Source organism: Gigantopelta aegis, chromosome 8 (genome assembly GCF_016097555.1).
Source record: "Gigantopelta aegis isolate Gae_Host chromosome 8, Gae_host_genome, whole genome shotgun sequence".
Classification (NCBI taxonomy): Eukaryota; Metazoa; Mollusca; class Gastropoda; order Neomphalida; family Peltospiridae; genus Gigantopelta; species Gigantopelta aegis.
The window spans coordinates 63,834,958-63,862,842 of NC_054706.1; the positions used below are offsets into that span (position 1 = coordinate 63,834,958).

At 37.6% G+C, this 27,885-nt stretch overlaps 2 protein-coding genes across 3 annotated transcripts in view; one reads left to right on the forward strand and one right to left on the reverse strand.

Moving 5' to 3' along the window:
- The window catches only part of LOC121378908, a 176,988-nt gene that overhangs the window by 40,723 nt on the left and 108,380 nt on the right, over nt 1-27,885 (reverse strand). The gene's annotated exons all lie outside the window — the stretch shown is intronic.
- The window catches only part of LOC121378909 (BTB/POZ domain-containing protein 17-like), a 47,649-nt gene that overhangs the window by 5,360 nt on the left and 14,404 nt on the right, over nt 1-27,885 (forward strand). Inside the window, exon 1 of one of the 2 annotated variants that reach the window (XM_041507290.1) lies at nt 14,878-15,016. The exons of the other annotated variant lie outside the window; for it this stretch is intronic. The gene's annotated coding sequence lies outside the window, so the exon portion shown is untranslated. Of the gene's footprint in view, nt 1-14,877; nt 15,017-27,885 lie in introns of those variants that run through there. 2 annotated transcript variants of the gene reach the window in all.

Below are 27,885 nucleotides of genomic sequence, written 5' to 3' on the forward strand. Positions count from 1 at the left end.
ACCAGCCACCTGTCTTAAGAGATTACTGTACGATTATCCTTTGAATGGCTGCTTAACATGAGCAAATCAATATGTAACAGTAAATATGCATTATTGATGCACATAGGGACGGAGTCTAGCTCATGCAGTAGAAAGAGTTTCTAGATTATGGTAGCCCCACTCCCATGGCTAGTGATATTCAATGTTGGGCTAGTAAATAACTAGTATTGCCATGCCCGATGGCTAGTGAAAACAAAAGTTGTCAAATGCTGCATTTTAGTCTTATTTTTTAAATATTTACTTCAAAGTAAAGTAGGGCTAGTGGATCTTTAATCGTGGCTAGTAAATTTCATAAATTACTGATCCCATGGCTAGTGAATTTCATAAATTACTGATCCCATGGCTAGTGAATTTTATAAAAATTTGAGAAGCCCTACAGTAGAGCACTTGCCTTAGATGCATGTGTTGTAACATTGTATCTCTGACTGGGTTTTTTCCCATATCCCAAACAATGCCCCATAACTTCTATATCAAAGGCCTTGGTATGTGCTGTCCTGTCTGAGGAGAAAGTATATATAAAAGACCCCTTACTGCTAAATGAAAAAATGTAGCTGGTTTCCTCTATAAGACTATATATCAAAGTAACTAAATGTTTGACATCCAAAAGCCAATGATTAATAAATCGATGCGCTCTAGTGGTGTCGTTAAACAAAAGCAAACTTTAACTTTTATTGATGCACATACATCTTCCATTTAGGAATTAGCATATATATAAAATATATCTCTTGCAAAAACTTTCGTGACACGTGTGTCACAATAACCTAAGTTTGCTGACCACATCTGCTGTCAGTCAAAATAAACCCAGTGCTTAATTTCCAGCATCTCACAAACAACTCTACAGGTGCAATCTAATGTACTAACACACCCTGCACTCTGGCGTGTATCTAGCCATATCCTGTCTGCTTATATGCTTGCATACAGAAATGTCGAAACTCCGGGGAATTTACTGCATTATTGCATGCCAGTACAATGCATAGTGTACATGTTTCACAGAAACGCGAACATAAATCACGATAATTTAATACAGGAATTGACAGAACAATTGATTGCTCGGATAATAGAAAAATGAAATATATATGCTTGTTGTATTTTCGACAGAATAATTTGTTAACTTTCTTTCCTTTCTTCACATTTTGCTTGAAGGAACAGATCCTAGTTTTTAAACACTACAGCATATTTTTCACTATTAGAGCTGTTTATGATCACTGAAATCAAACATTACTTCTATTTTATTCTTTAGATTATCCTTTTCTGTAGAACCAAAGTGTTTCTGGTCATCCTGGTGTTTGTAGTACCACAAATAGCATTTTTCATATTTTTAAAAAAGCATGTGTGTCTGAGAAGTAGCGGTTTATTGATTCGAGTTCTAGTCTATTTTTAAGAATATTTCCTGTTTCACTCTATTGTAACATTATCCAAATGAGTTACAGGTTTGTCAATTAACTAAACTTAGTGTCCATTTTTTATGGGATGAAACGAGGGTCTGTGCCTTTAATATACTTTAGTTAATGTAGAAAACAAATCCACAAAAATAGTAGGATGAAGTACTTTTATGCTTTATTATGATTTATTTAAAATCAATGTGCTCTAGTAGTGTCGTTAAACAAAAAAACTTTATAATTGTGCTCTAGTGGTGTTGTTAAACAAAATAAAAACTTTATTATGATTTTATAAAAAATCAATGTGCTCTAGTGGTGTCATTAAACAAAACAAAAACTTTATTATGATTTATTAAAAATCAATATGCTCTAGTGGTGTCGTTAAACAAAACAAAAACTTTAATATGATTTATTAAAGGCACTGATCCAAGTTAATAAGAAGTGTAAAATGTGTTGGTTTTTGTAGAATTGTTTTTTTACTACTAAATTACACATTGTTTACAATTCCTTGCTTAAATTACCAATTTTTGCAAATCCAATTAGTATATTTCTTGTCATCTTCATGCAATTTTTGCAAATCCAATATTAGTTTATGTTTCTATTATGGTGTTTCTGGTAGAATCCAATATTAGTATATTTCTTGTTATCTTATTGTCCGAACCAAATTGTTAACAATTACAAAAAATTACTCTCCTACCGTTAATTGCCGTTAAGATTTTCTCCAAAGTTTGTTCAGACACAAATCGCAAAAAAACACTACAAATATACAGATTCCACACACGAGACTGCAATGATGTCGCCGATATTGTCTTTGCTGAGATTGCATAGGGAAAAATACATGCAGTTTGCTGCCATCTGCCATGTTGCTTGTTTATGGAATACTCTTCAAGAGGGGTGAAAGCCTCCAAAGTATGACACAATTAATATGAAATCGATGATCTCTAGTGGTATCATTAAAATAATAATAATAATATAAAAAAAAATAATATGACGTCATCACGTTTGCTTTTATATCATAACATGTTATGACGTTGTTAGATTAAGTACTATCCTTTCACCCCTCTTGAAGAATATTCCATAAAAAGTCAAAATGGCAGCTGATACAAAACTACATGCTTTTTTCCCTATGCGCTCTCAGTGAAGTTGATATAGGTGACATGGTTATCACCTGGTATGTGGAATCTGTGTCATTGTAATGGTTTTTTCAAGATTTGTGTCTGGACAAACTTTGGAGGAAATCTAACGGCAATTAAAGGTAGGAGAGTAATTTTTCGTAGTTGTTAATAATTTGGTTCGGACAATAGTGTTTGTAGAGTAGCTTTAAATGCAAAACAGAAAAGGTACATGTATGGAACTGGTATCAGTGACTTTACAAGAATAATCATCATGGTGCATACAGCTTTACTGACAAAACCACTGCCAGCACAAAGGCTAGTCTTTTATTGATTAGAAGAGTGAAACCTCCCCTCCCCTCCCCCGAAAAACCCCCACCAAAATATGACCCTCAGTAAACTGGAGTTCCGTCAAAAACATGTTTTTTTCAGTCTCTTTTTAAATATCAGTAGAAAATAGAAACTCTCTAACTGGATACCCCTTAAAACTGTTTTTTCTTTCTTGGTTTTATGGGTGTGACAGGGTGTTCAGTTCACACAACTAGTATCATGGGGAGTTTTATAAATAATTTCCCACATACACCACAACTTTGATAAGAGCACTGATACAAAATTGAAAGGAACAGACCCTAGTTTTTAAACACTACAACATATTTTTTACTATTAAAGCCGTTTATGATGACTAAAATAAAACATTACTTATATTTTATTCTTTAGATTATCCATTTCCATAGAACCGAAGTGTTTCTGGTCATCCTGTTGTTTCTAATACCAAAAAATGCATTTTTCATATTTTTAAAAACGCATGTTCGTCTGAGAAGTAACAGTTATTGATTCGAGTTGTAGTCTATTTTTAAGGATATTTCCTGTCTTAACGTCACAGACTCTTCTTTCCTTGTATTGTAACTTTATCCAAATGAGTTACAGGTTTGTAAATTAACTAAACTGTCCATTTTGTATGGGCTAAAACTAGGGTCTGTGCCGTTGAAGTTTGTTTTATTTAACGACTGCACTAGAACAACCTAAAACAATCAATCTGTACCAAGCAATGACTATAATGGTAAATTTACCATACAATGCCAAGTCTGTATGCATATACATCATCAGGTGCAACTTTTTATCGCGCCAACAAGTAGCATATCTTGTTGGACACCTTGCACTGTTGGTGCCACATAAATTCAGCAGAATGGCAGCCAGGTTCACAGTGCCGTGACAAGGCAAAATGAATTCCTAATAACTCCTCACAGAATGGGTGTCAGCCACACAGAGCCATCCTGCTTCAAGCTAAACAGAGGCCGGGACATAGCCCAGTGGAAAAAGGCTCACTTGATGCATGGTCGGTCTAGGATCGATCCCCGTCGGTGGGCCTATTGGGCTATTTTTCACTCTAGCCAGTGCACCACGACTGGTATATCAAAGGCCGTGGTATGTGCTATCCTGTCTGTGGGATGCATGGTGCATATAAAAGATACCTTACTACTAATGAAAAAACTGTAGCGGGTTTCATCTCTGTGACTGTGTCAAAATGACCATATGTTTTGACATCCAATAGCCGATGATTAATAAATCAATGTGCTCTAGTGGTGTCATTAAACAAAACAGATTTTTTTTTTCAAGCTAAACAGATGGTTGGGTTTAAGAACGGCAGGTTCTGGGTTTGTATCTCATGCCAACAGGTAGCATATCTTGTTGGACACCTTGCACTGTTGGTGCCACATAAATTCAGCAGAATGGCAGCCGGGTTCACGGTGCCGTGACAAGGCAAAATGAATTCCTAACAACTCCTCACAGAATGGGTGTCAGCCACTCAGAACCATCCTGCTTCAAGCTAAACAGATGGTTGGGTTTAAGAATGGCAGGTACTGGGTTCATATCTCAGTACCTGATCCAACCCAAAGAAGATGCACAGCTCAATGGGGTTAACAGTTACAAGTTTGTCTTGTTTAACAACACCACTAGAGCACATTGATTTATTAATCAATGGCTATAGGATGTAAAACGTTTGGTAATTTATAACAAATGGTCTTAGGAACCTGGTACATTTCCCTATTTAATAGCATTCATTCATTCATTCATTCATACTTATTTTCATGCTTATATCCAATTAAGGTTCAAGCACACTGTCCTGGGCACACACCGTGGCTATCTGAGCTGTATGTCCAGAACAGTGGGTAGGTATAAAACAGGCTAGCCCAGAATATACCTCTCTAGTCGGTATTTCTATGTCCAGTGGGGTTTTTTTCATCATAATTTATATATTTTGGGCTAGAGAATATCGAAATATCTTCTAAAATGACTAATCTGTGATAAGTTTTATTTTTATGAAAGCAATAGTTGCTTTTCTTTTAAAGCGTTTATTATTATTATTATTATTATTTATTTTGTATACAGGTTAGTAATAAAAAATGAGGGTTAGGGTTTGGAGTATAAAACAGGCTAGTCCACTTTAACCCCGGGTATAGTTTGGTGGGTGGGTGGGGGGGGGGGGGGGGGGGGGTGGGGGGTATATGTTGGGCTGTTACACTGGACTGTGAACCCAGTACCTGTGTGATGGCTTAAAGCACAAGACCACTGAGGCCGGTTTTTTAATAGCAGCAAAAGATCCTGGAGAGGTGCGAGACCAGTGCACTGCTTTTCTAGGCCAATTCATAAACTTTTCTCCAACTATAACATGAACTATTAATCTCTGACACAGACATACCTTATGGCCGACAGTCTTTCAAGGAAAGGTGAGTGATTACTTGCACTCCCCTTCATGCTTGCCTGGAAAGTTTTAGGACAGCAGTAAATTGATTTTATTTAAAACTTCATGCAAATGCTTGCCTATAGCTTTCAGGCCAGTGATCTTCAACTCTCTTTTTTGATGCACAGTCGATCTAGGATCGATCCCCGTCGGTGGACTCATTGGGTTATTTCTCATTCCAGCCAGTGCTCCACAACTGGTATAACAAAGGCCATGGTATGTACTATCCTGTCTGTGGGATGTTGCAAATAAAAGATCCCTTGCTGATAATCGAAAAAAAAGACCATTACGTGGTGACAGCAGGTTTTCTCCCTCAATATCTGTGTGGTCCTTAACCATATGTCTGATGCCATATAACCGTAAATAAAATGTGTTGAGTGCATCGTTAAATAACACATTTCCTTCCTTTGTTCCTTCAGCCCTCCTTCATATTGCTCATGGCAAAGACTGGCCGAGGTGTGTGCCCAGTACAATGTGCTTGAACCACAACTGGAGCCCGAAGACCAAAGGCTGAATTTACAAAGTCTGTTTATGTCTTACACACGTGTAACTTCATACATTTACAATGCTTAAACACCTGCGTTTAAGAAAAACAGACTTCGTAAATTTGGCCCCACAACTCTTAGTCTGGTCAGACCAATCTGTGTAAAGCAACCACTTAATACTGATCATTACAGTAACACAGTAAATTAACCTGCTCAAGTAGCCACCTTTGTTAAGAAGGTACCTTAATGTTCTCCAAAATAACCTAATATAGATTGTACATGCGTCATGGTTAAACCATCAGATATTAGGCTCGTAGATACAAAGTTCGCAGCCCGGTATCGGCTTCCACCCTGAGCGAGTTTCAATGACTCAATGGGTAGGTGTAAGGCCACTACACCCTCTTCTTTCACTAACCACTAACAATTAACAACTAACCCACTGTCCTGGACAGACAGCCCAGATAGCTGAAGTGTGTGCCCAGGACAAAGCGCTTGAACCTCAATTGGATATAAGCATGAAAATAAATAAAATGAAATGAAATGATTGTACATGTATTGACCTGCATAGAGCAGTCAACTGTAAAACAACTGATATATCAAAGGCTGTGGTATGTGCTGTTATGTCTATTCTATAAAAGATCAGTTATTACTAATGGATAATGGTAGCAGGTTTCCTCTAGGAATGTATGTTAAAATTATCAAATGTTTGACAACCAATAGCCGATGATTAACAAATCAATCTGCTCTAGTGGTGTAGTTAAACAAAAAACAAACTTTAACTCCTATTATACTCAGGTGCCCATTGGGCTATTTTTCATTCCAGCCAGCACACCACAAATGGTATATCAAAATCTGTGGTATGTGCTATCCTGTCTGTGGAATGGTGCATATAAAAGATCCCTTGCTACTAATGAAAAAATGTAGCAGGTTTCCTCTCTGAGACCATATGTCAGTTACCAAATGTTTGACATCAAATAGCCGATGATTAATAAATCAATGTGCTCTAGTGGTGTCGTTAAACAAAACAAACATTTTTATACACCCAGGTTTGACTATGTACTGTTGATTACTTTTCTGTTCACATGAATCACATGCTGGTATTATCATATGCTGAACTATAAGCGCAAAAATTCAAAATGACTCAAATGGATTCAAGCTACGACCATCCAATACATGTATTCCATGATTCATAGGCTCAGTTTAATACCAACTTGACAAAACCAGATGCATGTAGTTATCGAAACACTTTAATAACAACCTGACAACAAACTGCAGATGCATGCAGTTTATTCAAAAGCTATGCCAGACATTTATCTTCGGTTATTGACTCTCGTAACAGAAATATATCCACCGCGGCTCCAGCGTGTCAAATATGTAAATCAGACCTAATAATTTACAGACAACGATCACCGGTTACATAAAAAGGCAGACAACTTGTTTGCCAAACATGTAATTACACTGTCATATTCTCCAATCTTTCATATTCATTTCCTGGAGAGAGAAAAAAAACACACACCAAAAAAAAAAACCACCAAATATGATCAGTAATCTTAACCATTAAAATGATGGATCTTATAATGAAAGGAAAACCAATAACACAGGATTAGAAGGGGGGGGGGGGGGGGGGAGGTTAGCAGACATGTATAGGTAATTTCGGAGTCTCAAAGTCTTGATTGGAGATCTTTATTCTTTGGTACATCCAACCACCAGGTGCCTTGCTGGCTTGCCTCTCTGCAAGGGTCTATTAGGTAGCTTGATCGGTTGATACAGACCACTGTTCTCGTCCAATGGTCCGTACAAACCGTAGGTTTTCGTGGTAATCCTATCACCGTGTTATTACAGAAGTATTATGCCTTCAAAGCCAGCCGTCTCCTGACTTCCAGCGTGGGTAATTCAAACAAGCTAATGAAGAAACCTCTCACTGCATTTTGCCGTCTGCTGAGGTAAAAGTTCTAAATGATAAGCCCAGGTTCCCCACTTGTCATGGCAGACTGAGATTTAGATTTATATCCTCCGTAGATGCCCGTGTATTTCATAAGAATGCTGGGAATGCAGAAATGTAACTTGCAATCCAAGGTTACTGCACCTGTGTAAAACCTAATGAAAAACCAAAAACATATTCCCTGGGTTTTTTTTTTTTTTAATTCATCCTGTTTGTGAGACATTTTGACATTTTCTTTATAACTTAGTCATTTATTTCCTTGCAAATCAACATCTTGAATCTAAATCTATTAATTTCTGATATTTTCTTTGAATTGCTTTGCAAAATAATGAAATTTTAAATAAAACATTTGATATATAAAATGGAAAGATTTCAAAAAGCATATCAGAATTTTGTATTTTTTTTTTTTTTTATAAGGAACTATTGTCTAAACTGGACTATATTAAAAAAAAGTTTGTTTTGCTTAACAACACCACTAGAGCACATTGATTAATTAATCATCGGCTATTGGATGTCAAATATTTGGTAACTCTGACATAAAGTCTTAGAGAGAAAACCCGCTACATTTTTCCATTAGTAACAAGGGATCTTTTATATGCACCATCCCATAGACAGGATAGCACATATCACGGCCTTTGATATACAGGTCATGGTGGGACAGGATAGGACATACCACGACCTTTGATATGCCAGTCATGGTGACAATCATCATACAGATTTCTCAGCCAGTGCACCACAACTGGTACATCAAAGGCCGTGGCATGTGCTATCCTGTTTATGGGATGGTGCATATAAAAGATCACTTGCTGCTAATCAAAAAGAATAGCCCATGAAGTGGTGACAGCGGGTTTCCTCTCTTAATATTTGTGTGGTCCTTACCCATATGTCCGACGCCATATAACCGTAAATAAAATGTGTTGAGTGTGTTGTTAAATAAACCATTTCCTTCCTTCATCAAACAAAGATTTCAAAAAGCATACCAGAATTTTTTAGTATTTTTTTATGAGAAACTATTTCCTATACAGGACTATTCACTGGCATAGGAAGCAGGGTCAAGGAGGGCATGTCCCCCCACCCCCCCAACACTTTTCAGATATTTAGGTTTATATTTGCTTTATAATAGTGTAAAAGTGTGTAAATATAAAGTGTGCACCCCAACTTTTTGGCACCTTCCTACGCCACTGCTATTATATATTAAACTGCTACAACACAGAACGACAGGACAAACGGTGGTGTGGTTCCTATAAAGCCAATGTTTGTGCAATGTTAAGGAGGTCGGAGTGATCCAGGCATGATGGAAGTCCATTTGACACCGGAATGGCAGGGAGAGGGATTTACTATTTTATCACCGGCCTTCATCTCATTTGGCGGTAATTGTTTTGGCGTTTGGATGTCGTTGTGCTTTCAGCTTCAAATCCTACAGGTCACGCAGTTCATGTGTCGGCTCTCACACTGAGAGTCGGTGTTGTTATTCAAGATAGACATTGTACAGGGAAGATAACAAACTTCAGTGTGTCTTTAGTTCATATATTTATCGGAAGAAACCCCCCCCCAAAAAAAAAAAAAAAAAAAATAACGACAACAACAAAACAACTTTCTTGTTTAAATAGGACTTTGTTTAAATATAAAAACTGGTTCTACTGTAACCACATTAAAGTAAAGATCAATAACAAACTTCAGTATGTTTAGATTTGACATTTATCAGAACCTCCACCACCAAATACTCCCCCCAAAAAACCCCGACAACAATAAAATAACTTTCTTGTATAAAATATAAAAACTGGATCTATTACAACCACATGGTAAAATTCAATAAAATCTAAGTTTTGTCCAAGTTCAAAAGTACTTAAAAGTCACATTATCTTCAGGTACTTTGAAAAACAACACAAACTTAAGTTATAGAATACCTATTACCTGCTACTTACAGGTAGTAAATGCAAAATAGCATCTCACTTGTACATCCTGCCATACAAATATTTTAACCAACACCAGGGAAATTAGATGCTTGTTGACCAGAACCTGCAACATGGTCTTCTAAAAATATCGACTTGGCCTTTCACTTTATAGCACAAATTAAGCACACAAAAAATCTTCAATTCTTAAAGGAGAGGACAATTAAGGCATTTGGCCTGGTATGCATATTCAATGATATATAATGCACATTATTGCTTAATATCAACACGTATAATCGTATAGTTAATTAATAAAACGGTTAAATGTGATGACTATTATATATAACGGGCGCAGCCATTTTGTACCATTTCAGTGAATACGCCCTCTTGCGAGCTGGTGGTTACATAATACTTAACGCGTCACGTTAAGCAGGTGTGTATTTGATTGGTAGACGCTGTCTAGACACAAAAATACATACCAGTATTGTGGAATATTACCTGTCGCCCCTAAAATTGTAATGGACATGGTTTATTACTGCAAATAGTTCTGTAAAACTATTGATTAAGTAGACTTTTCCATCTACAACCACAGAACTGACCAATTACGTAGTCCCAAAGAAAAGAAAATTATCACTTGGGTATCGTGGGTTGTCGTTTTTGCTCCAACGTAGCATATCAATAGGCGTAATAGTGTACATTTTTCCTTTGGATTATTAAACAGAGAAAAATACTATAACCCCATTTTGTTCCATTAATGTAACTTGAAATATATTTAGTTAAATAGTTTATTATATTATTACGTCATTTATGCTGTTTTACAAGTCAGGTTGATCAAAGAGAAGCACATTGTCGAAAATTACTGCTTTTGTTTACACTGTACATACAGGAGATGGTCAGGAGCTGACGTCACTTCGCCCCAAACTATCCCACCGGACGTCACAAAAACGAAACAAAATGGTTGCCCCCAGTTAGCAGGAATAATCATGTTTTTTTATTAACTCTAAAATTACGTGTTTTTCATTTGCTAAAGTGTCAGTATGTGTTGGTGGTCCGGGTATGCATCTTTCCAACACATAAGGCTCTTGTTGGAGTTGGCTCTTGTTGGAGTTGACCCTACCTTTAAGTAAAAGTTTGTGAAAATAGATCTATGATTTTAACCAGAAAAGGAGTGGGGCATAGCTCAGTGGTAAAGAGTTTGTTTGATTCGTGGTTGGTCTAGGATCAATCCCTGTTGGTGGACCCATTGGGCTAACACATGTTCCAGCCAGTATACCATTACTGGTATATCAAATACCATAATATGTGCTATCCTGTCTGTGGGATGGTACATATAAAAGATACCTTGCTACTAATAGAAAAAGGCAACAGATTTCCTCTCTAAGACTCTATGTCAGAACTACCAAATGTCTGACATCCAATAGTCAATGATTAATACATCAATGTGCTTTAGTGATGTGAATAAATGAATGAATGAATGCTTAACGACACCCCAGCACAAAAATACACATCAGCTATTGGGTGTCACACCTCTAGTGATGTAGTTACACAAAACAAACTTTAACTTTTACAGATTATCATACAACACATTATTTTACTGTATATTTTAAGAGAAGGTTCCACAAGAAAAAAGTTTTCAATTTTTCATAAATAAAGTTTTATTAATATCAGGTAATATTTATTTGTGACTAGTATATCAATATGCATTTTTTTAGTCATTGTGCTCTAGTGGTGTCATTAAACAAAACAAACTTAAACTTTTACCCAGATTAGCATAGAACACATTCAGTAGTGTTTGCCATATCTTAAAAAGACCAAATACATTCGATACTGAAATCACATATGCTGATTTATGCTGAGTATGTTTACAGTGTTGGCCAGGTTAAGTTGTGTGCGTCCCACGCTAACCTTGCTTCCCAGAACAACAGAACACCCTCTTAGTGTGCTTACATCATAAGTGCCTCCCTCATCCATATTAATATACATAATATAACCAACCAGATCTCAAGCAGTGAAAGTTTCCTGCATGCATAATGTGCCTGTTGTCTCCACAGTGTGGATTAGATAGCAAACAGCCTTTACATAATTCAACGGCCTTGTCAAAATTACTTCTCATTGAAATATTATTCTCAAAAAATATTATATTAATATTCTTAAAATATATTTTTTTATCTGGTAATAACATGACAATTTACTAGTTACTGATATTGATGTTTAAAACTTGTATCTACTGGCCTCGGTGGCATCGTGGTTAGGCCATCGGTCTACAGGCTGGTAGGTACTGGGTTCGGATCCCAGTCGAGACATGGGATTTTTAATCCAGATACTGACTCCAAACCCTGAGTGAGTACTCTGCAAGGCTCATTGGGTAGGTGTAAACCACTTGTACCGACCAGTGATCCATAACTGGTTCAACAAAGGCCATGGTTTGTGCTATCCTGCCTGTGGGAAGCGCAAATAAAAAGATCCCTTGCTGCTAATCGGAAAGAGTATCTCATGTAGTGGTGACAGCGGGTTTCCTCTCAAAATCTGTGTGGTCCATAACCATATGTCCAACGCCATATAACCGTAAATAAAATGTGTTGAGTGCGTCATTAAATAAAACATTTCTTTCTTTCTTTTAAACTTGTATCTAAGCTCCCTGAAATGGCTGCAAAATGTATTTCAGAGCCTCTAGATTAAAAAAAATGTCCTGGGGGTGGGGGGTGGGGAGGGGGGGGGGAATGCCACCGGATCCCCTATTGTCTTGTGCCTTCCATGCTCGTTCATTCGAAGAATTCATCTGTCCCCCCAAAAAAACAAAATCCTAGCTATGGCCCTGTAAATATAATTCTTATAAAATATTATTATATTATTCTTACAAAATTTTATATTAAGCTTACAAAATAAATGTATTATTATATTATTCTTACAAAATAATATTATTATATTATTTATACAAAATATTATATTATTATTCTTACAAATAATATATTATTAATTCTAACAAAATATTACAATATTAGTTGTTGTTTTTTTTTTTTTTTTTTACTTTATTTTAGAGCTATTAGCATAGAAAACATTATTCTACTTGATTTTTATTTACAAGTATATTTTATTTTACTGTATATTCTAAGAGAAAGTTCCATCGGAAAATAGTTTCGTATCTTTTATAAATAGTTTTATTAGTATCAGGTAATATTTATATGTGACTGGTATATCAATATGCATTTTTTAGTTTATGAGAAAATACGTATAAAAGATCCCTTGCTACTTTCCCACTAAGAGCAGCCTGTGTGGCGTTAGCAAGGTTATTTTTATCTCTTTCTCTTCTCACTAAGTCTTGAAATAACCATATGTTGGGTACCGAACAGCCATAATGTGTGCTCAGGTCTTGTTAAACAAAGATTACATTCTCGTCTTTTCAACTCCATTAAAATTAAAACAGGGGATATTTAATCACACCGCAGACATAAACAGTATAATCTTCAGCAAAAGTAACAAGCTTTTTTAAAGCAACAGATTTCTCCCATTTCATGATGGAGACACAAGCAGACAGTTTGTTGATGAAAGTCTAATGACAAAAGCTCCTTTCCTAAGAGGTTAATTGAAGGCAGATACTTGAGATAAATTTCTTATTAAGCCATTATCTATCCTTGACCTTCTCAGTGCAGTCAGTGGCTAAATCTCTGTGTATATAAATCATTTATATTCCGTTAAGAATGAAAAGAAGCTATGTTATTACAATATTTCAATAACATTTTAAAATCTTTTATATGCACTTCATCACAAACAGGACAGTACATATCAGTGATATACATGCATTAATACTAATATTGATATATTAGTCGTGATTGGAAAAAATCTAATGGGTCTACCGAGGAGCCCGTTTCTAATTCAAATGATAATGATATTAACCAACCCTGCAATTGACCATGGCAATCGGCAATGCTGTGGAGTTCTGACGTGACACTTTTCTTGCTGTGGACTATATTCAATTTTTCTTTATCGGCATGTTTTCTTGCCATAGACATTTGTTTTTTCAATTGCATGGATTTATTAGCTCTCTGTAAAGTAGCAAAATATTACTCTACTTACTGCTTTGATATACATAAAAAATACTATTTAAAAAAAACCCCTTTGATTAATTTCTACTTCCGGTGCCGTATTCCCAAGTGGTTATTAAAAGTTCATCTATTCAAATGACCCTCACAGTGTTTAATTGGGAAATGCTTCATTGGAGTGGTGCTTCATTTGTGCTTGTCAGTCATGAAATCACAGCAGCATTTACGAGTATGTGAGAGAAAGAAAAAAAAAGGGAGAAAAATCTGCACTTGTCGTAAGGAATGCTCAGTGTAACTATGATGAATCTCCTTCATCAGGGATAAAACTGAGGCTTAGGGCTAGAAAGTTAATGGGATCAATCCCCTTCAGTGTCAAAGAAAAGAAGGCCAAGGTGTATAATATAGATTGATGGATGGATGGATGGATGGATGGATGGATGGATGGATGTGTAGGTAGATTGATGGATGGATGGTTGGATGGATGGATGGATGTGTGTGTAGGTAGATTGATGGATGGATGGATGGATGGGATAGAATCTTTTACAACACTCCAGCATCAACAATACATCAGCTATTGGGTGTAAAGCTAAAGTAAATGCATAAATGAATTCATAATCAACTTCAATATAAAAATTCAACAGTTAAGGATAGATGGATGATCGGTTAGTGTTTAGGATGACAGAAGTCAGTGTAGTGGCCTTACACCTACCCATTGAGTCATTAAACTGGGTGGGAGCCGGTACCGGGATTTGAACTCAGTACCCACCTACCGATGCACCAAAGCCAGTTACCCCATTCTCTTTTTTATTTCATTTCATTTCAACTTATTTTCGTGCTTATATCCCATTAAGGTTCAAGCACATTGTCCTGGGCACACACCTTAGCTATCTGGGCTGTCTGTCCAGGACAGAGCACATTGATTTTTTTTAACAAGTGTCACGATAGAGCAGCTAATCATTACATACACAAACACCTCATTACACCCGAGGTATGTTCACAGATACATTGTTACACTGCTGTAAACAAGCAGATAACGACTGACCATATTTTCATCTCATCTTACAGTATGAAAGTTAAAAACCATACAATATTGGCGTTCAGGTCCAGTGCCCGCACACACTGAGCTGTTTGTTTACCGTAACTAATAGAGCAAGAGGTGTTCTGGCTGGCTGGATTGGGGGAGCACAAGAACTGTACATTGTTAAGACAGCAGCCTTCACATAAAGACTTGCTCTGCCCAGGGGGATGCACACAGATCTGTTCTTGAAGCTAATTATACCTGCTGTATTCGTGAACAGGGTCTGGTAAAGAACTTATAGCCTGCACTGACTGTTGTTTAATGGTTACACAGGCAAAAAAACGAGAAGGCTGTTTCCAAAGGAAGGTAACAAGAAATATTTCAACACTTGTTTTATGACATGATTTGATTGCCCCCCCATTTGGTTTTTGAAGTTACTGTACTCCCCTCTCCTGGAAAATCATCTATGTTAAGTTAATGAACATCATAGCATGGTTAAACAGGCAAAAGGTTGTCTTCAAAGAAAGCATGCAAAGGAACATTTCCACACTTCTGTTACACTGTTTGCCTTTTAAATTAATCCTATAACCTACCATCATGCCCTGAAAATTTGGAAATTATTTTATGTTATTAATGAATTCTATTTCATAAAAGAGACAAAAGGCTGGTTCCAAATATTCCATTGAGAAATAATAAAGAACGTTTCAATATTTATTTTTAACATTCTTTGATTCAGATTTTGAAATGATTTGGATTGACCAAAAACAAAATGGGACTCCACTCCCATAAATATCCCTAAATAATACCGAGTTGAAGTCCTAGTGACCTAAACACCTATTTTTTTTGCCTGTCTGGATACCTACCAAATATACACCTGCCAATCAGGAATTACAGGTGGAGGCAATTAATTATGAAAACACTGTTTATCATTTCAGTACATAGGTTAATGCATGGACAAAACATGATACAGTTATTTCAACTGGTGGTTTATTTTGTATTGAAAAATAATATATACTTATTGCTGGCTTACTGGGATGGATATTATTACAGAACATTGCGATATATGACTGTTTCATCATCTCGCAAAAATCAGGTATGTTTGTTTCTTCAGTTCTAAGACTAATTTCTGACGTGACACATTAAGTATTATGTAACCACCGGCTCACCAGAGGGCCTATTTACTGGAACAGAACACAAAATGCTGTGCCCGCTATATATAATAGCCATCATATTTAACTACTTCATTAATTAAATATAATAATATACTTGTTGATATTAAGCAATAATGTGAATTATATATCATTGAAAATGCATACCAGTTCAAAAGCCTGGCGCGAGCATTCCTTAGTGCTAGAAAGTTAATGGGATCAATCCCCTTCAGTGTCAAAGAAAAGAAAGATGGATGGATGGATTGATGGTAGTTATGCATTTATGGTGATCTTAGTGCTAACATCTCTTCATGGAATGAGACCCCAGAGCCTTAACAAAAATATTTTTTTGTTGGTTGGTTACAAGATAACTATGGTTTGTTGGCAAATTATTCTGGTTGGATAACTGGTAGGTATACTTCAAAAGCAATGAGGTTCAAGCCTCTGGGAAAACTTTTTTCTTTAAAAATCATATGATCTGTAGAAAGCTAACACAAAACCTAAGTGGATGAGGTTAACATAGAAATACGAATTAATTGTGCTATTATTTTTATTTGACTTCAGCTGACACGTTTATTTACAGTTTTATTACCTACCAGGGCAAACATTACCAGGTTAATAAAGATAGCAGGCAACCCAGCTAATCCAATTACATATCTAATTATAGTCTGCCTGAGAACAACATCACAATTTACAAAATCTACATAATCTTTCCCAATCAATGGAAAACTTAAAGGGACATACCCTAGTTTTTAAACACTACAGCATATTTCTCACTATTAGAGCCATTTATGATGACTGAAATCAAATATTACTTACATTTTATTGTTTAGATTATTTATTTCCGTAGAACCGAAGTGTTTCTGATCATCCTGTTGTTTCTAATATCTTTCTAATATCTTTCTAATAATTTCTAGGCACGTGTGTCTGAAAAGTAGCGGTTATTTATTCGAGTTCTAGTCTATTTTTTAAAGGATATTTTCCAGTTTTAACTCTTTTGCAACTTTATCCAAGTGTTTGTAGATTAACTAAACTTAGCATCCATTTTTACGAGCTGAAACAAGGGTCTGCACCTTTAACATTTTCCTGGTTTTATATGTTTTTGTTAAATGTAAGTTTCATGTTATCGAGTATGCATGAAAATCAAAATTTAAATTTAAATTTAAGTTGTTTGATGTACATGTAGCTTAGTGGCAAAGCACTTGTGTGACATGATGGGTCATAGGATAGGTTGGTCTTAATGCATTCAGTTTTCCCCTGTTCAAACTAGTGCCCTATGACTGGTATGTAATGTGCTGTCTAAAGTTTGTTTTGTTTAACAACACCACTAGAGCACAATGATTTTTTAATCATCAGCTACTGGATGTCAAACATATGGTAATTTTGACACAGTCATAGAGAAGAACCTGCTACATTTTTCCATTAGTAGCAAGGGATCTTTTATATGCACCATCCCACAGAGAGGATAGCACATACCACAGCCTTGATATACCAGTCGTGGTGCACTGGCTGTGATGAGAAATATCTCAATGGGCCCACTGATAGGGATTGTTCTCAGACCGATCATACATCAAATGAGCGCTTTACCACTAGGCTACGTCCCACCCCTGTGCTGTCTATGCAAAAGTACATATATAAAAGATCACTTGCAGCTTTTTGCCAGGAGTAGTCCATGTGGTGGTACTGGGCTAGACAACAAATGGCTGTAGTTTAAAATGTGCTGAGGTGTTAACAAGTATTCCTTTCCTTCATCTATAATATCAGTATTAGATAACCTTTATAAGTGTCTTGACCACAAGACCATTTCAGTAACAACCATATGTTAATTAATTTAGATGCCAAACAGCTGTAGACTAAAATGTGCTGAGATGTCATTTTATCAAATATTCCTTTCCTAAATACAGTGAAAGACCTCAAAACTTGGACCCTCTGTAAACTGGAATTCCCTCAAAACTTGGACCCTCTGTAAACTGGAATTCCCTCAAAACAGGGACCCTCTGTAAACTGGAATTCCCTTAAAACAGGGACCCTCTGTAAACTGGAATTTATTCAAAATGGGGACCCTCTGTAAACTGGAATTCACTCAAAATGGGGACCTTCTGTAAACTGGAATTCCCTCAAAACTTGGACCCTCTGTAAACTGGAATTCCCTCAAAACTGGACATCTTTCACGGTCCTTTTTTGAATATCCCTTAAAACTAGACTTTTTAGTTGGTTCCATGGGTGTCCCCTCCCCACTGGAGACTGTACCCCTTCCCACAGAAGATTGTGTCCCCCCCCCCCCCCCCCCCCCCCCCCCCAAATTCCAAATAACCATTTCTATGGGCCCGCATTAGGACGGTATTGTACATGAATATGCTTTAACCACAAGATCGTTTTAACTGACCACAGCACACTCTTAAGATGGGTTAACAAGAAAACACGAATCTAATAGCTGTTAAGTTGATACAGATGTTCCAATCAGTGGCCGCCCGGTCCGGGGCTGATTCCTGGGAACACCGGCTGACCCCAGATGTACACTGTGAGTGACAACTGCCCACCCCAAACTCCAATCAGCCATCCTCAGATTGGATTCCCCCCTCTAATTTAGTCCGTCAGTATACACCTCCAGTCAATCAGTCTGTAGATAACAAGCGGCATTTACAGTTAAGCTTTTAAATCAGACTGTTGGGCATTAGGTTTCGAGCACCCACAGTTCCCACCTGTTTCAAATACAGTATGCATGTGATTGTGTATCCTGTTTTAGTTGTATGTGATGCGTCTGTGAACTGTGTACGTCCTGTAACATGTAGGTATGTAAGTACAACAATGTATTTTGTACTAGTCCTCTTTGGGCATTTTGTATAATAATGTTTGGTTGGTTGGTTGGTTGGTAGATTGGTTGGTAGATTGGTTGACTGACTGATTTACTGCTTGGTTGGTTATATGAAAAGTTAGTTTATGTTGTTTAACAACACAACTAGAGCACATTGATTAATTAATCATCTGCTACTGGTTGTATAAAAAGTTAATTAATTTTGTTTAACAACACCACTGGAAAGCACACTGATTAATTAATCATCGGCTACTGAATGTCAAACATTTGGTAATTCTGACACATTGTCTTCGGTTAAAGTTTGTTTTGTTCAACAATACCACTAGAGCACACTAATTACTTAATCATCAGCCACTGAATGTCAAACATTTGGTAATTCCGAAGCATTGTTCAGAGGAAACCATTTATATTTTTCAATTACCAACAAGGGATTTTATATGCACTTTATGTACAGGACAGCACATACCACAACCTTTGATATACCAGACATGGGGCACTGGATGGGATGGTCTGTTACCCATCAGCAGTAATGTCTTAGACATTTACACCTTTTTTTTAATTCAGAAACAGGATGATACATACCACAGCCTTTGAGATACCAGACATGGGGCACTGGATGGGATGGTCTGTTACCCATCAGCAGTAATGTCTTAGACATTTACACTTTTTTTTCATTCAGAAACAGGATGATACATACCACAGCCTTGGTTGAATGGACAGACAAACACTGAATGGGCTCACTGCACCAAGTGGAATTGTTGATGCTGTAATTCCGTGTGCCCAATTCAAGCACGTGGAATTGTTGATGCTGTAATTCCGTGTGCCCAATTCAAGCACAACAACCAAAGCCTGATTTTCTTTTAGCGATTTAGCCATGAAAATTTAAGTGGGAGATTTTTACTCGAATCGCGAATCATGGTTAATCTATAAACGAAATATCGAGCCTATGCTACAACCCATTCCTATGTTAATGGTGTTCTTTAACTTGTCTCATAACTTCTATTCTCTTCTTGTTGTTGGGTTGGGTTTTTTCACAAAAAATAGTAGTGAAAGAACTACAATAGAATGAACATTAAAACCAAAAACTGCTTGCAAAAACTGCACCTACAATGAAATCAACAACACTGTCCCCCCCCCCCCCCCCCCCCCCCCCCCCCCTAAAAAAAAAAACACAACAACAACTAAACTCTTATATGTCGCATATGATAAATTAACAACTGAAAACATATCCAGGTTTTAAAGTAAAAATTCAAAACGACAATACTGCTGACGTTAAGTCAAATAGGCTTTAAGATTGCTGCAAGTGTTAGATCTTGTCCGGCGATAAGCTCTCACGAGGAAATTGGAGCCCATTTTGAAATGCGGTAAACCTAGTCATAAAGTGTGTACTATCAGATCACCTTTATGATGGCAAGGAAGATTTATCAGTGCGACTCGTGGATTTGCATCATGGGTCTATTCAGCATAAACCCAGAAGAAAAAAAACAAAACTTGACTGCCGGTATCAGGTGCCTAGCTGGAATAGCATACCTGTGCCGATAACACCATAATATCCATTGTCTTGTTGACGTATTGCGGCTATCTCGGCTCGCTTGCCGCTATTAAGTCGACACACACAAGGTAAAGGCATTACCTATTCATCAGAATGCACTTAGCAGCAAATATAGGTTTTAAATGGAGCTTTTCACATTTTATTGCCTGCTGTATTTTGTTTCAGATGATTTATGGCATAACTACAACCTTCCTATAGGGGGCACTTTCACATTACAACTACCTGTATATGAAGGGCATTTCAAGTTTAAAATTTCAGTGTGCTTGATCTCGTTTTTATATAAAGATCATATTTGTAAAGGCATAAAAAGAGCATGTAAAACAAGCGTTGAAATGTTGCTTGTTGTAAATGTTACCTTTCCATGTTGTATTTGTGAAATGGTCTTTACAGATTTGACTCAGTTTGTTGCAATTTTTAAGATGTTATCGACTAACAGACTTTTTGACGATTGTAATTACATATCAAATATATTTTTCTGCATAAAATATTAGTGGCTGTATATTAAACGTGTTTCTGATTGTTCTAATACTTGCACTAGGTTAAATTTCATTTTATTTCCTAAAATATTGTTTTTGTCATATGTACGAAATTATTTGAAGACAACATCCAGTTTGGGCTTCTTAGAAATATTAAGACAACCACAAACACATTGAATATACAGACGCCGATATTCTAAACAAGAAAATATATTTACTATGTAAGTTTAATCGTAGAAATATTTTATTAGTCAGAAACATCTTACAATGCAGCAAAGTCAGGAATGTCCCTTTAAATTTACACACATTAATAATAACAAAATACAATGAATATTAACAAATGATAGTTTCCACACTCATACATTTAGTATTTAACAAACATTTATTATTACTCATTTTGCTGATTAGCTTTTACGGAAGGTCTACAGGCTGGTAGATACTGGGTTCGGATCCCAGTCGAGGCATGGGATTTTTAATCCAGATACCGACTCCAAACCCTGAGTGAGTGCTCCGCAAGGCTCAATGGGTAGGTGTAAACCACTTGCACCGATCAGTGATCCATAACTGGTTCAACAAAGGCCATGGTTTGTGCTATCCTGCCTGTGGGAAGCGCAAATAAAAGATCCCTTGCTGCCAATCGGCCCATGCAGTGGCGACAGCGGGTTTCCTCTCAAAATATGTGTGGTACTTAACCATATGTCTGACGCCATATAACCGTAAATAAAATGTGTTGAGTGCGTCGTTAAATAAAACATTTCTTTCTTTTACGGAATTATCAAAATACACACAAACATGTGTTAATTTGTACACATACCTTATTAAATGATTTAAGAGAACAGATTGGTATACTAGAAAAATCCATTCATGTATCTTTTGTCCAATTATAGTGCACTGGTTGCAATGAAAAAAAAAATCAGTTGAAAGGATCCACCGACATGGTTCGATCCTGAGATGCAAGCACCTGAAGCAAGCACTCAACCGACTGAGCTAAATCCCACAACTGTTTGGAATGAACAGTTTATATTCATAATTAATTGTAGTATCAAACTTAAAATCATTATGATGTTATGCAGTCACGACTCTTACAAAATCAAGACTTAATGGTGGGAGCCACCATAATGATTATTTCATGCCTAGCGGCTATGCTGCATCCTTTTCTTCATGCATCTATGGTTTAAAAAAAAAAAAATATTTTGTAGGTGGTAGACATGTAAAACAAACCATATAGGCATGGTGGAAGCATAGGGGGATTAGCCCACCCAACTCTGAAGTAAAACATTGCCCTCACAGTGGAAAATAAAATTAATATATAGCTGATTTAAAAAAAAAGAAGAAGAAAAAAGAATAAATAAATAAATATATATATATACTACTCAAAAGAATTTAAGGGTTAGACGATATTTTCGACATTATTTTCTGAATGTCAATTATATTAGCTAGACCATAATGTCACGCATGGTATTGTTCCATTTTGACGAAAGTGGGTCTAAGCAACCCATAAATGAATTAAAATCCACTGTCATTGACACTGTCGACTAGTTCTAATGGCGAAAACATGCTTACATTTGCTCGTAAATTAGGGCGAAAGCGAAAGGTCTGCTAAGTGCCCATAACTTGCTTTTTCACAAAGCGCTTCATTTGCACGCTTTGCATGTGTATTCCATGTTCCCAATGCTGAATTTCCGTATAATTGGAGCTTGCGTTCATGTACGATGCACACTCCAAATTCGACAATGGTACGACGTCAACTGACTATTGAAGATCGAGGAAGGGCTATTGCTTGGCTTCAGGATGGCAATATGCAAAGAAATGTTGCTCTGAGACTTGGTGTCAGTCAGAGTGTCGTTGGCCGACTGTGGCAACGGTACCAAGCAACGAATTCTGTTCGAAATCGTCCATGTTCGGGAAGACCCCGAAGCACTACAAATAGAGAGGACCGCTACATCACCAATATGGCTCTATGTCAACGCACAACCACTGCACGCCGATTACGTGACAATCTGCGGACTGCGACTGGAACTCGAGTGTCTGATCAAACCATACGCAATCGTCTGAGAGCCAATAATCTACACTGCCGTCGCCAGGCTGTTCGACCACCACTCCTACCACGTCACAGAACGGCCAGACGTCACTGGTGCACACTTCATCTGCGGTGGCAATGTGTTCAGTGGGGTCGAGTGATGTTCACTGATGAGTCCAGGTTTAGTCTCCAGTTCAACGACGGTCGGGTTCGTGTCTACAGACGTCCTGGGGAGCGCTTCGCTGACGTTAACGTTAGACAACGTCACCGGTTCGGTGGTGGCAGCGTCATGGTGTGGGGCGGCATCTCTATCCACCACAGGACCCCCCTCTATGTGGTGGATGGCAATCTGAATGGAATCCGCTATCTGAATGAGATTATCTGGCCGTTGGTTCTCCCAGGCCTTCAGCAGATTGGCGGCGGGGCAGTTCTGCAGGATGACAATGCCAGACCCCACCACGCCAGGGTGGTAACAGACTTTCTCAGACAACAAGGTATCGCCAGGATGGATTGGCCAGCATATTCGCCTGACTTGGCCCCAATAGAGCACGCCTGGGACGAATTAGGCAGGAGAGTTCGGGATAACCATGCCCCTCCGGCCAACCTTCATGATCTGGGTCAACTTCTTATGGCAGAGTGGCAGGCCATTCCCCAAGAGTTCTTCAGACGTCTGATCAACAGCATGAGGCAACGATGTGTCGAGTGTATTCGCACCAGGGGTGGATTCACACACTATTAAACGAATGTTCTAATATGTAAAATCCATGTTTGACAACCTTCAACTTTGATAGCATGTCATGTGACTTTCTTGTATACAGTGACGTTTATTTGTGGGGTTTTGTAAATATGGAACAATAAATTAAATTTTTGGTGTAGTTTACATCATCAATCTAATACACTCTGAAACTTATTTGGTTATAAATTCATATAATATCTTACATTTTCAGTGCAATCAAAGTATGTGATATTTTTCAGATCACATACTTTAAGAATTTGATAACTTTGCAAATTAGATGTAAATTAGTCGAGGTCTTGGCACTAGGTTTATTGACATTTAAGCAAACGTACTCGGGTGACATTCCATGACTGACATATGCATTCATAGTCATCAAATAAAAACATTTTAATGCCAATTTGACACTGAAAGCTGTCCAGCGTTCAGAAAACAAAAAACATTAGGCATAACTTTATTTTGATGTAAGGACATCCAAAATGACGTCATTCGTGTTTGACGTCATTTCCATTAAAAAATACACCGCACCACACATTCTTACATCTAGTAATGGCGGACTGGAATTAAAGTTGTGTGTACAGTTTACAAAAACATGTTGTATTAAGCTTGAGCTTATATGATAAAGAGATTATTACCCTCGTGTATTTCAGTATCGTCAATATCATATATTAGGAATAAAAATAATGTATTATGATATATATGATATTGACGATACCGAAAAACACGAGGGTAATAACATATATATATACACACACACACACACACACACATATATACATATATATAGTCCCCCCCCCCCCCCCCACTCAGATGTAGCAATCTTCAAACACCTATCCTACCCCTAACCCGCCCCTATGTGATTCATTCTGGAACAACCCTAACATTATACAACCAGATAAAATACTATAAACTGTTCCTTCAAATTACATTCAGAGAAAATGTGCCTTTCTAAAGATCATAGCATTATCTGTAGCCAGAGTCTCTATACAGTGAGTGTATTATTGTGCACATTAATGGAGATTAATATGGAAGGAAATGGTTGGTTCCACATCTCAGATAAACCCAGCAAGCCTACAGAGATCTTTATTTCCTTGGCTGATAAACACAGACTGTGCCAGTTATAGCCCCCACATTCTGTTGAACACCAAGTTATATACCCAGCGTTCTGCTGAACACTGACTTTGCCATCCCCTACATTCTGCTGAACAGTAAACTGTGCCAGTTATACACCCAGCGTTCTGCTGAACACTGACTGTGCCAGTTATAGCCCCCACGTTCTGCTGAACACTCACTGTGCCAGTTATATACCCAGCGTTCTGCTGAACACGGTGGTGACAGTTCTACTAAACACCTACTGTGCCAGTTACCGTATATCTTCGCCTATAAGTCGAATTTTTTTCACCCAAAAAATATTTTATAACTAGGGGGGTCGACTTATAAGAGGGTAAAAAAAATTAACCAAAAAATATTACTGTTTTGGGGATTATTTTACAAGTTTTATTGTTGAAGTATGCCATGTATTTATACTCGAATATGTTAATTTGACATTTATTTTTTATAACCTATTTTTTTTGGCATTAGAACGGTTTTGGTTATGCGAAAAGGCGTACGATCTCACTTACATGCCAAGACAACAGTCCACTTAGTTAAATTAACAGTCATCACTAATAGTAAAAATGTAAACAATACTAACTACCTGTTGCCCGAGTTTATTTTGAAATCTGCTCACTGGCATTAATGGTTGTTCAAACAATGTTTTGGAGGTGATTAACTTCATGAATATTACTGAGCTTTCCCTTAAAATAGACTGATCTCTGCAGTTCACTATCTAGAGCAATAGGGACACACATCATTTGGTACAAAAACCAGTGTACTTTCTAGAGTTATCCTCCTTACATGTATTAATATGGCGGCAAAACGTGATACTTTCAGTTTTATCGTAGTGATCTGTTGTCAGTGTTTATAAATAAAGTTGTTGTCTGTGCACAAAACCATCTGTACAGTACTATACAGTAACAGTCAAACAGCTTTCACTCTCTACTAAGGGAATATTTCGTTTTGATGCTATGTAATAATGATAGTTTGATTGGAATAGTCTGATTATATTGTGATGTACAAAACGTGAAAACCGAAGTTTGTAAAATAATTTTCTTTTGTTCAAATATTATTGTTCTCATATGCTGAAAATAAGAAATATTTCAATATTTATAAGTAGTTTTTCATGGGTCGACTTATAAACGGGTCAATAAAAAAATACGTTTTCAGGGCTTGAAATTAGGGACTCGACTTATAGCCGAGATCGACTTACAGGCGAAGATATACGGTATATACTCATTGTTCTGCTGAACATCGACTGTGCCAGTTATATAACCAGCATTCTGCTGAATACCGTTTTGCTGAACACTGACTGTGCCAGTTATATACCCAGCATTCTGCTGAATCCCGTTTTGCTGAACACTGACTGTGCCAGTTATATACCCAGCGTTCTGCTGAATACTGTTTTGCTGAACACTGACTGTGCCAGTTATATACCCAGCATTCTGCTGAATACCGTTTTGCTGAACACTGACTGTGCCAGTTATATACTCAGCGTTCTGCTGAACACCGACTGTGCCAGTTATATACCCAGCATTCTGCTGAATACCGTTTTGCTGAACACTGACTGTGCCAGTTATATACCATTTTGCTGAACACTGACTGTGCCAGTTATATACTCAGCGTTCTGCTGAACACCGACTGTGCCAGTTATATACCCAGCATTCTGCTGAATACCGTTTTGCTGAACACTGACTGTGCCAGTTATATCCCCAGTGTTCTGCCTGCCGCCACGAAGTACCTATACCCCACAGCAGTCACACACACTGTAAACCAGCCGGTCTCTCCTACACACGCTGCTGTGCACTGTATATAAAACTTTATTTTGATGTAAGGACATCCAAAATGACGTCATTCGTGTTTGACGTCATTTCCATTAAAAAATACACCGCACCACACATTCTTACATCTAGTAATGGCGGACTGGAATTAAAGTTGTGTGTACAGTTTACAAAAACATGTTGTATTAAGCTTGAGCTTATATGATAAAGAGATTATTACCCTCGTGTATTTCGGTATCGTCAATATCATATATTAGGAATAAAAATAATGTATTATGCTCGCCAGAGGCTCGCATAATACAATTTTTATTCCAAATATATGATATTGACGATACCGAAAAACACGAGGGTAATAACATATATATACACACACACACACACACATACACATATATATAGTCCCCCCCCCCCCCCCCCCCACTCAGATGTAGCAATCTTCAAACACCTATCCTACCCCTAACCCGCCCCTGTGTGATTCATTCTGGAACAACCCTAACATTATACAACCAGATAAAATACTATAAACTGTTCCTTCAAATTACATTCAGAGAAAATGTGCCTTTCTAAAGATCATAGCATTATCTGTAGCCAGAGTCTCTATACAGTGAGTGTATTATTGTGCACATTAATGGAGATTAATATGGAAGGAAATGGTTGGTTCCACATCTCAGATAAACCCAGCAAGCCTACAGAGATCTTTATTTCCTTGGCTGATAAACACAGACTGTGCCAGTTATAGCCCCCACATTCTGTTGAACACCAACAGTGCCAGTTATATACCCAGCGTTCTGCTGAACACTGACTTTGCCATCCCCTACATTCTGCTGAACAGTGACTGTGCCAGTTATACACCCAGCGTTCTGCTGAACACTGACTGTGCCAGTTATAGCCCCCACGTTCTGCTGAACACTGACTGTACCAGTTATATACCCAGCGTTCTGCTGAACACGGTGGTGACAGTTCTACTAAACACCTACTGTGCCAGTTATATACTCATTGTTCTGCTGAACATCGACTGTGCCAGTTATATACCCAGCATTCTGCTGAATACCGTTTTGCTGAACACTGACTGTGCCAGTTATATACCCAGCATTCTGCTGAATCCCGTTTTGCTGAACACTGACTGTGCCAGTTATATACCCAGCGTTCTGCTGAATACCGTTTTGCTGAACACTGACTGTGCCAGTTATATACCCAGCATTCTGCTGAATACCGTTTTGCTGAACACTGACTGTGCCAGTTATATACTCAGCGTTCTGCTGAACACCGACTGTGCCAGTTATATACCCAGCATTCTGCTGAATACCGTTTTGCTGAACACTGACTGTGCCAGTTATATACCGTTTTGCTGAACACTGACTGTGCCAGTTATATACTCAGCGTTCTGCTGAACACCGACTGTGCCAGTTATATACCCAGCATTCTGCTGAATACCGTTTTGCTGAACACTGACTGTGCCAGTTATATCCCCAGTGTTCTGCCTGCCGCCACGAAGTACCTATACCCCACAGCAGTCACACACACCGTAAACCAGCCGGTCTCTCCTACACACGCTGCTGTGCACTGTATATAAAACTCCTGCCTGTCCTGTGACGAGAAAACCAGTTTCTGCGAT